This window comes from Hesperophylax consimilis, chromosome 26, assembly GCF_061612785.1.
Source record: "Hesperophylax consimilis isolate HC1 chromosome 26, BYU_Hcon_1.0, whole genome shotgun sequence".
Lineage (NCBI taxonomy): Eukaryota > Metazoa > Arthropoda > Insecta > Trichoptera > Limnephilidae > Hesperophylax > Hesperophylax consimilis.
The window spans coordinates 2,397,559-2,415,267 of NC_142861.1; positions in this window are offsets into that span (position 1 = coordinate 2,397,559).

Sequence of the window (17,709 nt, forward strand, 5' to 3'; positions counted from 1 at the left end):
ATACAGGGGTAGATAAAATATTGTAAGGCCATTTAACAGACGCCATGTATTTAGCGAGCCTTATTACCTTAAGTGTGACACGGACTGCGTTCTATAATATTCCAAAGTCTGGTAATAATTATTTCTAAAATTCACTAATTCAAAGTCACTTGAGGTACTTGGTAATAAGTCTATTTAATTCACTAATTCAAAGGCAACACTTGGTAATAAGTCTAGTTTAATTCACTAATTCAAAGGCTACACTTGGTAATAAGTCTAGTTTAATTCACTAATTCAAAGGCTACACTGGTTAATAAGTCTAGTTTAATACAATGGTTTCACAATATGGGAAACCAATACTTAGGTGATGTCGATATATTTAATATTAACATTGCGAATTTTGTGGATCACGTTAAAGACTTATTTCAACACTATTCCAACACAAACTCCATATTCCAACTCAACCAAAAATTTCGTTAAAAACCAGATTCTTAACAAATAAAACACTAAACATACCTATAACACACACCACACACGGACAAAGACACTTCAAATACTACGCTACTAAACTGTTTAATTGTATGCCCATTACTCTGAAGCAACTACTAACTGCAAATACATCCGCAAAAATTCACAAAAAACACATCACAGCCTGAATCAAAAACCAAGATATTTTATTTTTTCAAAACATAATAACTCCTAACCAAACATAACTAAACCATAAAAAGTGTATAATAAATAAACACGTTTTTCGTGATTTTACCAACTATACTCACACTTACAATACAAATATATGCACTTAAAATATATATTAATATATTTTTTTTTACATATACCTACATTATGAATATTCAATTTACAAAAACTATCAAAATTTTATGAATATTCAATTTACAAAAACCAAAAAAAATAAAATAATAATAATAATTAAAATTAAAACTTGTAAAAAATAAAAACTTTCTTCTACAACACATACATACTTGTCACACCTATACATAACCACGTAAACATCTCGGCACAGGTTCTCCTAGTGAGGTGTTCACGAAACATACAATATTAATCACATACAGTTTCACCTTCTCAAACTTACCTTACACACAACATATTATAGTTATAAGTTTGAAATGTATCATGTACAAATATAAATAATTATGTGAACACTGTAAAAATTATATAGAAATAAAAAAATAAAAAAATTGGAAGTTATATTTTTGTAAACCAGTTAAATCACTCTATTTTTTAATTTATGTCTTTGTTCTTTTTAATTTTTTTTCTTGCATATATTATTTTTTAATGTAATTTTATTTATATTATTTATTTCTCATGTTTCAAAATTGTCTGTCATCAAAATTGTACCACCTACATGTAAAAGCCCTCTGGGCGTTAAATAAATAAATAAATTAATTAATCGTTACCGACACCACTCAAAATTAAAATTCAGTATATTAGAATATTTGTAACAAATCTATAAATTATTTATGTTAGTTTTCCTTATGTTCTATAAAACACCCGTGCTTTACAATAAGCTGTTCATGTTTAATTTTATAATTATTATAACAAACTTACTCTAAAACTCTTTTATTTGTGGCATTCTAATATTTTACCTAATACTCTCATTTTGCGTTGTTATTTACACAATATGTTTTTAAATTCTATTTACTATACTTTGCTCTTTTACTCACTCACGTGGTCTCTTTATTTCTTTATTTCATGTTATAGTTCATGTCTTATACTATAAGTATCACGTGAAAAGGCCAAGAGGCGTTAATGGTGAAAATAAATGACTATATACACCTATCAAACTCCTTTGTGCAAACGATTGATCTTCATATCGTTCATACTTTTTCACTGTGTATTTTTATCGCTGTATTAATTTAGCTATTTTTATTATCGTGGTAAGAGAACACCGATGGAACACAGAAAAATGCTTCATCTTCTTAACATCGATTATTACAACACAATACAAATATAAAGAGTATAATTCCCGCAGTCTTTACGTACGTAACTACGCATCACCTCTAGCTGAAATACACTGTGATCTCCACGATCACTGATCTCAGATCGGGTCTTATTTTCCTTAGTCTGTAGGTAATCGTATACCTATTGGTTCCAGCTAAACTCCCTCTGTGATCTCCAGGATCACTGATCTCAGATCGGATCTTATTTTCCTTAGTCTGTAGGTAATCGTATACCTATTGGTTCCAGCTAAACTCCCTCTGTGATCTCCAGGATCACTGATCTCAGATCGGGTCTTATTTTTCTTAGTCTGTAGGTAAGCGTATACCTATTGGTTCCAACTAAACTCCCTCTGTGATCTCGACGAGCATTAATTAAACTCAGAAAAGGGTCTAATTTTCCTTAGTCTGTAGGTATAAACTCCTGTGATATTCTAAAAGTGCCTGAGATATTCTACCAACTGTTTTATTATGCAAATCAATTATAGTGTTTGCCTCACTAAAAAATCGCCTAAGACTTGCTGCCATGAGTACGATTTACTGTAATGTTCTTTGGTGTGAGGCATTTAAACTTGCATCGGGAATCAAAGGTGTTCATAGGCAGAGGAGGAATCAAGTTCTTTCTATCTGACACGTTGAGTTGTGCCGAAGGAACCACGTCATCACACATTCATATTTACCTAGGTTCGTCTTTGAGTGATGAAGAAGGCTGTGAAACAGGAGTGAAAAGGCGGATTCATCTCATGATAAAATATAAACTTAACAGTGTTGAGGCCCCTGGGAAGACTTACTTCATTGGTTAACTGCTTCAGAAAAAATGTGGATGTTTTTCATAAGACCTGTAGTAATTTTAAGTATGAACCCTCTATTAACAATAATAAAAAGGAAAACACTTTGTTTAAAGTCACTCTATTGAATTTTTTAAAGTCTACCGGTTTCGGTACCTCCGTACCATCATCAGGACTGTTATAAAAATAAAAAATGAGATAAGTTTACGACTTAACAATTTGGAAGCGTTGGAAATAAAAAAAAATCAGTCAATTCAAAGGCTGAAATCATCAATAAAATCTATTAAATTTAACATTCAGCCCTATAATAAATATGTTTCCTGTTATCACAAACTCCCCACCCCACTTCCCTCCCGCAACTGATACTGTCTCCCTCTGTTTTTCTATCTCTTTCTCTCTCAACTATTTGTTTATATATATGTGTATTATTCTGTATTTGTTAGTATTTTTATAACAGTCCTGATGATGGTACGGAGGTACCGAAACCGGTAGACTTTAAAAAATTCAATAAAGTGACTTTTAACAAAGTGTTTTCCTTTTTATTATTTAAAATGTCAAGTCACATGTGTTTGCTTCTTTTGAAAAAAAACCTCTATTAACAGCCTATTCTATGCCAACGGCCATTCACGTAAAAGTATGCAAATCGGGGAGAAACAACCACAGAGTCTATGCGAGGAGAGGCTGTTTGCAGTAGCATAGGACAGGGATGCCTTATAGATGCGATGGGTCCCCGACCCGACCGAAAAAATACAACATAAATTTTAAAAATATTGCGAATTCTGAAATATTCTACCCTTACATATTAAATACATTTTTCTGTGGCTCAACTTAGGCGAAAAAACATTGCTACGGCAGGCCTATACTGTAAACAAAATAAAATCCAATTTAAAACTGTCAGTGATTTACTTCTAACCCTGTAGCGAAAAATTCCTAACGTTACAGTGGCTCCCATACTGGGAGAAAAATGTTGTCGCATGTCGAAAAAAATATTATAATAATTCGTTGCCATAACTCAATGTCAGAGGATTGCAACAATAACATTTGGCTGTCATCAGTTGTTTTGTTTTGCTCTATCTAAAATTAATTTTTTACCATTCTTTTTTGTTTTCTGGCAAAAAAAAAGTGTAGTGTGTTGTGCCTTGAGGTTTCTTCTCCCTCCTGATCTTCCAGGAGTCACTTTTCGCTGCTGATTTCCAGATATTTATAAACTTTTTTACTTCTGTCATTTTTCATACTATTATTGTAGTTGTTTACTGTAGTGAATAATGGAGGAAGATTTCCCTCCTGGACCCCCTACAAAGCCCCCAGATCCCTCTCCAGACCCCCCAGACGGGGAAAATGTAGAAATTTCTGACAGTGATTCTGTCATCTTGACTTCTACCAAAAAAAGGAAATTTACTCCTTCTTCCCCAATAAAACTTGACTCGCCTTCGACTTCACTGTCCCCACCAGCACTTTCTCAACTTCCTCCAACAAACTTTTATTCTCCTCATTCCCGTGGCCCATTCATAGCATACGCCCAAAAAACTGAGCAAGGAAAAACCATCCACCCTCTTGAATTTGGCAAATTCCTATCAAATAGCAAGAATCTTTCAATCAAACCTGGAGGTGTAAAAGCCGAGGGTCGCTTCCGAATCTCCGTCGAATTCCTCTCAGGGCCAGCTGCCAACAGTTTCATCAAAAATATCTTCATTTCATCTAATTCAAAGTTCAAGGCATATATCCCTACTTTCAATGTCACTCGCATGGGCCTGGTCAGAGGTATCTCGACCGATCTGTCCATCGAAGAAATTCTGTCTTCACTTTCAACCCCCCAACACATTGGCAATCCCATAAAAGCCAGGAGGCTAAATTACAAGGACTCCTCTGAGGGTATAATTACCTGGAAGCCCTCCCAATCTGTTGTTATCACCTTTGAAGGTCAATCTCTTCCCTCTCATATATATTTATTCTTCAACTCATTACCAGTTGAAATGTATACTTATCCCACCACTCAATGTTTCAATTGCTGCCGTTTTGGTCATACCAAAGCTGCATGCAGATCTCAACCCAGATGTTTTAAATGTGGAGAAAACCACGCAGCTGACCAATGTCCTTCTTCCTCCTCACCTAAATGTTTTAACTGCTCAGGCTCACATACAGCTATCAACACATCTTGCCCAGAACAATCTCGCCAAAAAAATATGAAAATTTCTATGGCCTCTGAGAACTTGTCTTTTCTGCAGGCTTCTAAATTATTCCCGCCTGTCAAAAAATCATTTGCTGAGGCTTTATCCAGCAACTCCTCATCCAACCCTCTTCCCTCCACTACAACAACTTCTTCTCGTTCAACTAAATTCACATACAAAAACGCTATCTCTAAACCGGCTCCTGGATACGATCAGCAACAACACAACTCACTGCTCTTAAATCCCAATGGTTCACCTCTTTCAAATGCCACAAATGGGTGTGCAAATAATTATAATCCGTCCTCAATGAACTCTCTTAAACTTTCTGAAAAACTCTCCCAAGACAATTCTTCATTTATCCAAACTCTTATTATTCTTCTAATTGACCTTATTTCTTCTCAAACTAATCTACCGTCCAACGCTGCTACTATTATTTCCACATTAAAATCATTTATTCAAAATGGCTCTTCAGGATGTCAGAATACTTCAGTGGAATAGCCGAAGTGCTATTTCTAACAAATCTGATCTCCTTAACCTATTAAATTCCAACTTTATTTCTTTGGCTGCTATCTCGGAGACTTGGTTTACTCCATCCACCCACTTTAATGTGGGAGGGTATTCCTGTCTCCGCGACGATCGCCCGGAAGGTTTGGGCGGCGGTGCTGCCCTTTTTATTAAAAAATCCATATCATTTTCCCCAATAAATAATATCAAACCCCCCAATGCTGACTTCCAAATGGTTGCAGCTAAAATAAAGGACACATCCTTTATTTCAGTCTATCTTCCCCCAACAGCCCACTTCAATAAACAAACTTGGTTGCAAATTGTAAGTCAACTAAGCCCTCCTTTCTTTATATTAGGCGATTTTAATGCCCATTCCCCCGTCTGGGGTTCTGCTTTCTCCGACCGAGATGGTCGAAGTGTGATGGATTTCCTAGATCAATCCAACCTTTTCCTTTTGAATGACGGATCTCCTACTAGGATCTCACGCCCCAGCACAAACCCCAGTGCAGTGGATCTCTCGATATGTTCTACTAGTCTGGCTTCTCTCTCCTCGTGGGTGGTGTCCCCCGACCCTTGCTCCAGTGATCATTTCCCGATCATCATTACTTATCAAACTTCTTTCCAATCAGACAAGTCTCATATTTCGACAAAGATTAAAACGAAACACACCAAATGGGATGAATTTAACTCTCATATGGACAAGTTCCTACTAAATTCACCCGCCACCGATATATTTTCCGTCAAAGATGATTATAATAACTTCAAATCAATGCTCATAACTGCAATAAATAAATCAAATCGTCCCCCTAAAACTAAATCTCTCAAAAAACTCCCTCCAACTCCCTGGTGGGATGAGGAATGTTCCAAAGTAGTAAGAATTCGGAAAGCTAAATCTCTTTCCTATCGTTACAATATGACTATGGAGAACTATCTTATATACAAAAACGCTGAATCCAATGCCAAAAGGGTATTGAGGTCAAAAAAAAGATCCGGGTGGTACAACTTTTGCAGTTCAGTATCTCCGAACACTCCAATTTCGGAAGTTTGGTCTATGATCCGAAGATTTCGATCCTCCTTCAGTTCACCATCTCCTCGAGCGTCTCATTCTAAATGGATAGATGAATTCTTGGACAAAATTGCCCCCCCTTCTGTTCCTAACTTAGATGAAATAACGCCCATCTATAATACTCCCATGTCTAATCATTGGCTAGACTCTCCATTCACCTTAATTGAGCTAAAAAATGGTTTATCAACAGTCAAGGACTCATCTCCAGGCAGAGATGGTATACCTTACAGCATAATTGAACAATTTGTTCCTTTAACGACTTACAGAGAAACTCTATACCCAAAATGGTTCTCAAAAGACCTGATAGACTTAATTTACCTCAAAAAATTATCTCATAAGAGATTCAAACAAAGTCGCCTGGCCATCGATTATACTGCGTTTCAAAAATTGAGGGCAGAGTGCAATAAGCTCTCCGCAAAATGTTACAAAAATTACATTAGTGATGTCGAAGGCTCTATCATGGACGACTCAAATTTCTTTTGGAAATATGTTAAATCCCAAAAAGAAAATGGTACTTACATACCTAGTAGTGTGTCATTCGATTCTAAATTATCCCAAAATCTTCAGGAAACTGTTAATCTTTTTGCTGATTTTTTTAGCGGCGTTTACATTAATGCAAGTGAAGACAGCAATATTTCGTGCTTTGATTTGGTTGAAACTCTTGATATATCTGACTGTAATGTAACCATAGACGATATTATATCTAAGCTGAAGAGTCTTGATTCCCGAAAATCCGCAGGACCTGATAATGTTCCGCCCAGGTTTTTAGTAAATTGTATGCATACATTGTCATATCCTATTCATAAGTTATTTACAAAGTCACTCTCATCAGGTGTATTCCCGGACCTTTGGAAGTTTAGTCTTTTAACGCCCATTTTCAAAAAAGGTAATAAGAGCGAAGTAACAAATTATAGGCCAATATGTATAATGTCTACTTTACCCAAACTTTTTGAAAGCCTAGTACTAGATAAGTTGATATCCCGAATCAATCGAACCATCTCTCCCCTTCAACATGGATTCATTAAAGGTAGATCTACTCTTACCAATTTGATATTGTACACGAATGATATTGTTAATGCCCTTAATGCATCACATCAAACTGATTCCATATATACTGACTTCAGTAAGGCATTTGATAAAGTAAACCACAAAATATTATTACGTAAACTAAAATTGTTGGGAATAAGAGGGAGCATGTTGGAATGGTTTAAGAGTTATCTATTAGGAAGGTACTTAGCAGTCAAGATAGATTCGTTTACTTTTTATACATTTGCTGCCTCGAGCGGAGTACCACAGGGATCTCACTTGGGCCCAATATTATTTTGTTTGTTTATCAATGATATTGTTAATATTTTTACTAATGTTAAAGTCCTGTTATTTGCCGACGATCTGAAGATATACAGAATAATCAAAGACGATGACGATCGCGCAATTTTGCAGTTGAACCTTAATAAACTATGTGCGTGGTGTTCTGTCAATGATTTGCAACTAAATTTAGGTAAATGCCAGATTATCAGTTTTTACAAAGGCAAAAATCCACTTAATTTTTCCTATTTTATGAATGGTGCTAATCTTCTTCGTGTATCACAGATTCGTGATCTTGGTGTTATATTCCACGAGAGTCTACAGTTTAACGAACACATCGATGAAATAACAAGCGATGCGATGAGAATACTAGGTTTTATTTTGAGAATGGGAGCAAATTTTAAAAGTATGTCAACATTAAAACATCTGTATTGCTCGTTAGTACGAAGCAAATTAGAATACAATTCCACCGTATGGTCACCGTACTACAAGGTCCATTCTCAATCATTAGAAAAGGTACAAAATAAATTCCTTCGGTACATTAATTTTAAAATGAAAATTCCAATCGAATTTATAAATTACAATAACTTGCTTGCTGAAACTAAACTTCTTAAATTATCTGATAGAAGAGTGTTAATTGATTTGCTATTTTTATTCAAAATTATTAAATCTTTAATTGACAGCCCTAATTTGTTGGAACTTATTTGCATTAATGTTCCTGCTAGGCAAACTCGCAGTAAAGATACTTTTAAATTTAACAAGAACCTCAACACTAATTATTCTATTTTTTCACCAATTCCTAGAATTCACAACCTTGCGAATAAATACTGTGAACTTATAGATATGTTTGGTTTTGACAATTTTGTGAGCTTTAAAAGGCAACTTATTTCGATTCTATCGGCTAATAATTAACTTTTATAGCTTTAATAATTTTATTACATCTTCTCCCATTCGAAACCTTTCAAGTAAATTATATCCATATTTGTTTGTTTTTTATTTGCTCTACTATACACTTATAATTGTATGCATATACCTACTAACTACTTTTTATACATAACACTATGTTCCATCTCTGATCTTATTATTTCTTATTCATGTCGATATTGCTAAATTCTATTAGTTTTTGCTTTTTACAGGTGCAACTCTTATTTTGTTATTTTTTTTTTTTTTTTTTAAATCTCTGTTATAATGTTCTTTACCTCACGAGTAAGTTACACTCTAATTTATATTGGTTTATCGATTTGTTAAACTCACAATTAATACTGGGTTTAAACACACCCACTTACTTACTTTTTATGTTGAACTTTCTTTTACTTACTATTTCATGCTTGGGTATATTTTATATTGAATCCATCTTATTAGTGTTTTGCTAATTTGCACAAAATTTTATTATATGTGTTGCTTTCTTACAATTAACTCCATTTATCTTCTTATGTTCAATTATTGTAATCAATGTAAATGTATATTTTCATGTAAAAGCCCATTAGGGCGTAAATAAAATAATAAATAAATAAATAAATAAATAATCAAAAATAGTAATGATAATGTTCTAAACCACTTCTTAAGCATCTTAAATAAAATCTTCCAGACTGGTATAATGCCTGATGACTGGAGTTGTCAAATAATCATCCCTATTTTAAAAACAAACAAATCACCAAATTCTGGATCCAACTACAGGCCAATCGCTCTTTCATCCACCCTCAGTAAACTTTATGAAAAATTAATTAAAAACCGATTAGAATTTTTTGTCGAGAGTAAACAGCTTCTCTCTCCATCTCAATTTGGATTTAGGAAAAAAAAATCCACTCAGGATAACCTTGCCATCATCAGCACTGATATTAATTTATCAATTTCTAAACAGGAAGTTTGTCTTGCCGTCTTTATAGATATAGAAGGCGCCTTTGACAATGTTTCCATCCCAATCCTGAAAAAAAAACTTCTAGGCCTTGGCCTTCCCCCCATGTTTGTCCAATCAATTATTAATCTATTTCTAGATAGAAAAATTTTCATTGAACTTCCAGATATTTCTCCTCAAAGTAGGTCTATTTGGAAGGGTTTACCACAAGGCGATGTATTGTCCCCCTTACTGTATAATATATACACATATGATATGCATGTCACTATTCCCCCACAAATAAAAATTATCGAGTTTGCAGATGACATAGCTTTCTTCTTATCATCCAAAATCATCCCTCTTGCCGTCAAATATCTTAACGAAGCCATGAATGCCCTTTGCACATGGCTCACGTTACATGGTCTTGAACTTTCAATCCAAAAGACTCAGTGTGTCACCTTCTCAAACCGCCATCAAAACCCCCCCGTTCAAATTTTATTTAAAAATTCTCCAATCTCCAACGCTTCTGAAGTAAAATTTTTGGGAGTAACATTTGATAGGAAACTTAAATTGTCTTCCCATATTAATAATTTAGTTACTAAATGCGAAAAAAATTTAAATATCATCAGATCATTATCTGGCGTTTGGTGGGGAGCTCACCCTACTTGCATTAAGTTGCTTTACAATGCACTTATTCGAAGCCATCTCGACTATGCCTGCCCACTTTTTAGTACTGCCTCAAAAAATGTACTTAATAAATTAGACAAAATTCAATCTAAATCTTTGCGAATAATAACTGGAGCGATGCAATCGTCACCCATCAATTCCCTTCAAGTAGAATGTTCTGATCCTCCTCTTTATTTAAGGCGTCAACTATTTGCTGACAAATTTGTTCTTAAATGTTTAAATTCTAAATGTCATCAGGTTATCCCCAGCCTCTCGTTGTTCATTGACTCAAACCATTCATCTACAATCAGAGCTTCAACTAAACCTATTCCTGACATCTGTAAAAATTTTAAGTCTCTCTCAGAGCTCCACATCATCCAAAATGATCTACTTCCCTTATACAAACTAAAATATAGTCACGTCACCCTATCCCCAACAATATTAGAAGGGATCGGAATCTTTAAAAGTCATTCCAATCTCCCGGCCCGAACTGTCAATAATATGTTCAATGACATTATTTTATCTAAATGGCCCAACTTTTCTCTTTTATTTACTGATGGATCCAAATCTCCCGACTCTCCTAACTGTGGTATAGGTATTAACGTTTACCACAATAATTCTAATGATAGAATATTTCATTCAATTTCAAATCAATTTTCAATATTTTCAGCTGAGTGCATTGCAATAATAGAATCTCTCAAATATATAATCAAAAATAATTTTGAACATTCCCTCGTTCTCTCTGACTCTCTCAGTTCCCTCCAAAAACTTAAATCCAGTCCTCTTCTTCATCCTGATGATCATTTTGTATGCCTTATTCGAGTGATGATAGCATCCATTCAAAGCTCTGGTAAATCTGTAACTCTGATTTGGATTCCTGGACATGTTGGTATCATGGGTAATGATATTGCGGATGTCTTGGCAAAACAAGGAGCGTCCAACCCTGTTGTTACCCTCGTAAACCACATTCCCTTATCTGACATTTTTTCCATCATCAAAGAAAGATCCCGCAATGTTTGGTCAGAGTATTGGCACATTGCTAGTCAATCCAAGGGAGCCTGCTATGCCTCAATACAAAGGACTATACCATCAAAACCGTGGTTTCAGCAATTCCCTCATTTTTCCAAAAAAGAAATTTCTTCACTCATTCGAATGAGGATCGGTCATTGTTCCGTTCCTTCCCATCTTTTTAAAATTCACGTCCTTGACTCCCCAGATTGTACATTCTGTGGTCTAGAAGTGGGAACTTTAGATCACATATTTTTTGGTTGTCCCTCTCTAAACAAATACCCTCTCTTCTATCAAGCCTTAACTAAAATTGCCTCCCCTCCATTCAACATTTCATCTCTTTTAAGTCTGAACTCGACTCCAATTTTCATTATAATTTTGAAATTTGCCTATTTAAATAAAATTAATATTTAAATTCACCTTTCAATACACCTTTCTCAATAATTTTAAATGATGGCCAAGAACACCCTTGAAGGGTGAAAGCCAGAAATAATGGAAAAAAAAAAACTCAATGTCAACTGAGCAGGAAACGGCCACGTTTCGTCATAATAATATATTATATATTATTGCGTACTCATGCGGTTGGCTCATAAAAATATATAGATATTTTATTACGAAATATGAGCTACCCTAACTGGTGATGGGGTTGTAAAAGTTTAAAATTGATTTTCACTGCGGTTGTGATTTTTAGTGCAGATTGCCCCAATCAAAATTGAGCCGAAGTGATTTTAATATTTTTTAATGTGAACAGAAAATCATTGGAATAATTCAGGAACCATTAATTGGGTCCGTAGCTCTTGGACACAGTGAACTACTTCGTTACTACTTCTACCCGTCTCTCATACATTTTTCTTTTACAGAACTTACTCTACTTTCTTTCCCTAAAATGAACATCTACACGGCATTCTCAAAGATAACATAGGCATGGGTAATTATTTTCCTGATCTCAGGGATTTAAAAAAAAATACCGATTTGAAAAAAAGCTGATATCCATCCTGTCATCCTGTTACAAAAATCTACACAGACATGAAATACACTAATTTGCATACATGTAAATAAATATTCAAAAATAAAACAAATACTAAATTATAAAATTATGTAAAAACTCACAGAAATGACAAATAATACAAATAGAGACAACAGACATAAATAGAGTCAACATACACAAATAGAAACAACAGACACAAATAGAGATAACAGATACAAATAGAAACAACGGACACAAAAAGAGATAATATATACAAATATGAACAACAGACACAAATAGAAACAACAGACACAAATTGAGACAACAGACACAAATATAGACAACAGACACAAATAGAGACAACAGACAAAAATAGAGACACAAGTAATACATAATATAATTAGCGAATCATATTTTTTGCAACAACAGAACATTTTATTTGCATTCGTATAAATCAAAGAAAATGTCTACTTCAGCACACTCTATCATATTATATAGTCGACACATTTGGGTCAGAGGGTAAAATATGCGACACTATTTTTAAATGTATTCACGTGAAACATGCAATGGCGTCTTAAACAATGGAAATTGGGAACATTTGACATTTTTTGTCACATAAAACGAGTTGATTATACATATTTACTCTCCTACAACATGGCCTTCTTCAAGACCCAGGTTTACTCTTTTTTTCTTCAATAGATCTTCCAAACAGCATCTCCAAAGATTACGAAGTGCCTCGCAGAAAATATTATCGTTAATAAAATGTGAACAAAAGGACTATTTTTATGGTCAAAATTGTGCAAAATTTCATCAATCTCGGAATAAAACTGTAGTTTTGTATACAAAACGAAGCCACGCACTCACAGACACTGTTCTTATATATATATATATATATATATATTGATTGGTCACAAGTTAAAGTGTGGAATTTGAAAAATTAATAACATTAGGTATATATGCTCCGAGGGAATCAATATATTAAATTACGTTTGTCACGTTAACGAAACGCGGTCGGGTCAAAACGTACTCAAACGCAACCTCACGACTTGGGTTAGTCCATGGATATTCAGGAGAACAAACCATTCCACTTTCGGTGATTTGTCAATAAATGAATCTGATAGTTTACAGGCAACTCGTATTGTAATATCACCATTCGGTCCTCGAAAATAAAATCTGCTTACGAATTACTAGTACTTTTTACACTGGAACGTAAATTGCTGGCTATATAAAAAACTTAACTTTAATAATCTTAAAATAAAAGTTCTGGCGTATTTCCAATTTTCTTATATTTTGTTACACTTTTTACATAGACACTTTTACAAAAGTGTTATAATTTACCCATCTCACTCAATTTAAGCGTCGCTACTCCAGGCAATTCGTTTAAGGCGATGCACTACGTCGTGTAATATTTTAAATCGAGCCGTTATCTATAACACCCCTTATGTAGATGGCGATACGGTTTAAATTCCCGCTTAACACCATCCGCCTGTTTTGATTTATGTAAGAAAAAAACATGGCCAAAAAGTGCCTTTTATTTTATTTTGTGGATGTTCTGGCATAAATATTTTATTTTTTTCCGATCATTTTATAAATAACTTAATTTGCCACATTATACAATAAAATCATAACCGAAAATGGGATTGTAAGTAGGAGATTTTGAACTTTAAAGCAGTTTTCATGGGCCTTTACATTATTTTTTCTGGGCTTATAAAAAGATTTATCTGAAAAATACTCGATTATTTCAAAGGTCAAGATGTATTCTACTCTCAGTATTTAATTAAAGCATCTGAAACACTTCTAGACGACCAAAGGAACGCGGTTCACGTTTGCCTTACTTGAGGGAACTTTCACTACTTTTCTGCACATGGTCTGTTTATTTCAATGTGCGCTCTTCGGTGGTCAATATACGACTGATATCATAGTTTATTCAAAGCATTCTTGAACCCTTCTGGTGCCAAATATATGGTCACGTGTTTTGCTTTCAGCTCGTGCAAATGACACTCAGATTTCATGTTAGGACAGTCTATTATTTTGAATGTCTATGGGTTAGTCATAATTAATGACAGTGCATCTCTCCTTACACTGTTTATTTTATGTGCATACTGCACAACAGTCCCAATTCCTCCCTGTTAATCGTAGCTACAGGTACAATGACATCCCCGGTTATCGAGGTATGTTGTGAAGCAGCGCAGAAGGGAAGGAGATGAGGATGGAAGTCCTGTTGAAAAACTATTCAGGATAGAAACGTGGTTTAAAATTACTTCAACCGTGTTTAGTGACCAGATTTGAATAACTTCCCTACCTTCATCTTTCCGATCTCTTTCCTATTCTACTACCTTTTAGCCTTACAACTAGGGTTGCCAGACGTCCTTTATTTTAAATGACGTCCTCTATTTCAGACCCAAAAACTGATCTTGTCCTCTAATTTAAAATCTTCCATAGAGGACAATACTTTGTCGTTTAATTTGGAAAAAATAAATGAATCAGCGTAATTTCGCGCGATGTGCTGCGAGCGGCGGGCGACAAAAGAAATTAAGTTCCAGGATTTGTGCATCATGGTATCAAAATTACAGTTACCTAATATTAACCTTGATGCATTGTATTGACGAAAATTATAGACGATAAGAAAATGTTCTTGAAATTTGGATTCAGATTCTCAAATCTACGGATGAAAACAAGAATCTGCTAAAAATAATACAATAAGTATTTTCCATCCCCGTTTCTAATGCCCAAGCAGAAAGTATTTTTTCCTTGTGTACGAATATGTGGACCAAAAACCGAAATAAGTTAAATATTGATACTCTAAAAGCAGAACTACAAATAAAGTCGAACTTCAACATGAAATGCAAACAATTTTATAATTTCATTATATAAAACGAAGAAGCTCTTAGAGCAGCCAAAAGTAATACCAAATTAAATTAACTTTTCTTTATTACTTTAAATGCAAAATGACCAATTAATGTCGTACTACTTACTTGGCTTCGATTAACATTGTTTTTATTATTAATAAATGTAACTACTGATACCATAACAGAATTTTATTAAAAAAATATTGATGTCCTTTATTTTCATCATATATGTCCTTTATTTAATCGTATCAAATCCTCTAATTCATAAAACGGGAGCTGGCAACCCTACTTACAACATACTCCAATGTCATTACATTATTTGTCTCATGAGAACGGATCGTTTTCATGATGAAAATGGTTCAGCTTTGGAATGATTTTTCAGCCTGAATTATCTGTTATAGGCACTAACATAAATACAAATTCGCGTTTTATTGATACTGATCGAACAAAAAATAAAGCATTTCCAGTTTCTAGATGCAAAGCGCATAACGAAACGCACAAGAAAAGAACAGCCAATAACGAATAGATGAAATAGCTACATATAACAGCCTGCTCTGCATGGAACGGAATGCATTAGAAAGGGATAGCCATTCAATGACTATGTGTGTACGTGTGAAACAGCTATTTAGAAAGAAAAAGGTTTTTGCTCAAGAATAATTTGTGCACCTCGCAAAAGTACAGCAGGACTAAAAAGAAAGAGCCCAGAAGTATGTTTTTGTGGCAGCTGGTGACAGCTCGTCTGACCGACGGGCTTATGTGCGACACTAAACACAGTCGATCTCAAGTATGTCCACTGGACCTAGTTCAGTGAAACCACGCGCGTTGACTCTGTACTCTCGATTAATTAATCTTTGGGGATCGGAGGCACGAAATGAAAGGGGTCGTAAAGGTCGCAGTGTTTTATTGAGTCAGGTAGCCGTGATGAGAGATGACGTAGGACCGATGTTGTACACTCCGGACGCAGGCGGTGATGTGCTGGTCAAGCGCGGGTCAGTGAGTCGACGCCGCTGCTGGTGACCGGACTCGTTGACGGTCAGGAACTGGCGAAGAACGTGGGTCTTCAGATACTCCAGTGCTGACAGGAAAGCCAAAGGTTCGGTGGACCTTGTAGGCGGTTTTACGGGAGGTGCGTAGACCAGGGAGGAATGCTGCGTGGTCTAAGTGCACGATTGAAGCGCTGGTCAGATGGGCTGGAACCAGGGCGCTATGGTCCGGTGTAGCGCTGGCCAGGGACGGTGGCCCAGGCCAAGGCGCCATGATGATATCCCGATGGAGTCGATGATTGAATCCGAGCAGAGCCGGGAATGTTGTCCTATGCGGGTTGTCACTTGCGAGACTTGCAAATTGTTGACAGACTAATGACTGACTGACCGCTCGCTGCGTCGGGCCTATTTATACAGACCGGCCGATGGCATTAGTAGGTAAGCGAGATCGCAAGTAAAACGGAGACAACTCGCTCAGTCTGGGTTCTACTAGAACTTTCGTTGACGCTGCTATTATTCCTAGGCAACAGGCTAGAACCTTCTAGTGAGATGGCGTAATGTGCCAGACCAACTCGCAACATATTGTCGTAGGTAGCTTTAGACGTCGCGAGTAGGTAGTTCACTCGCAAGTAGATAGGTAGGTCGTGTTGTTTACTTTTGACAAGACAATCTAGATTAATCTCTAATCGCCACAAATCTAAGATTATAGGCAGAATTTTTATATTGTATAATCTATTGTATATATTTACGTTTTAAGTAAACAAGACATAGAAAAAAGAATATACATTAGTACAAAGATAGTGAAAGAAATATAGAAAAAAACATAAACCTGTTATGCAGTGACCTCGTTAAAATATGCACTGCTAAAAATTATAATTAGTACAGCCTTATACTTCAGTACAGGCATATTAAAAACATCAGCTAACATAGCATAATAGTTGAAATATGCACTGCTAAAATGTTTAGTTAGTATAGCTTTATACTTCAATAGAGGCATATTAAAAACGTCAGCTAACAAAGCACAAGAGTTAAAATCTGCACTATTAAAATGATCAATTAGTACAGCTTTATACTCCAATAAAGGCATATCTAAAACATCAGCTAACATAGAATAAGAGTTAAAATCTGCACTATTAAAATGATCAATTAGTACAGCTTTATACTCCAATAAAGGCATATTTAAAACATCAGCTAACATAGAATAAAAGTTAAAATCTGCACTGTTAAAATGATCAATTAGTACAGCTTTATATTCCAATAAAGGCATATTTAAAACATCAGCTAACATAGAATAAGAGTTAAAATCTGCACTATTAAAATGATCAATTAGTACAGCTTTATACTCCAATAGAAACATATTTAAAACATCAGCTAACATAGCATAAGACTTAAAATCTACACTGCTAAAATATTTAATTAGTACAGCTTTGTATTTCAATTGAGGCATATTTAAAACATCAGCTAACATAGTATAAAAGTTAATGATGGTGTAAAATCCACTAAATTTATGTACCTAAGGTGACTTTGTGTTAACTTCGGACATGCGGACACGCCCACGACACAATTCTATTGGATAATATCTTCGGTGGATATGACTGACGGTTACCTACAGCTTAAAGGTCCGCGATATCGGTAAT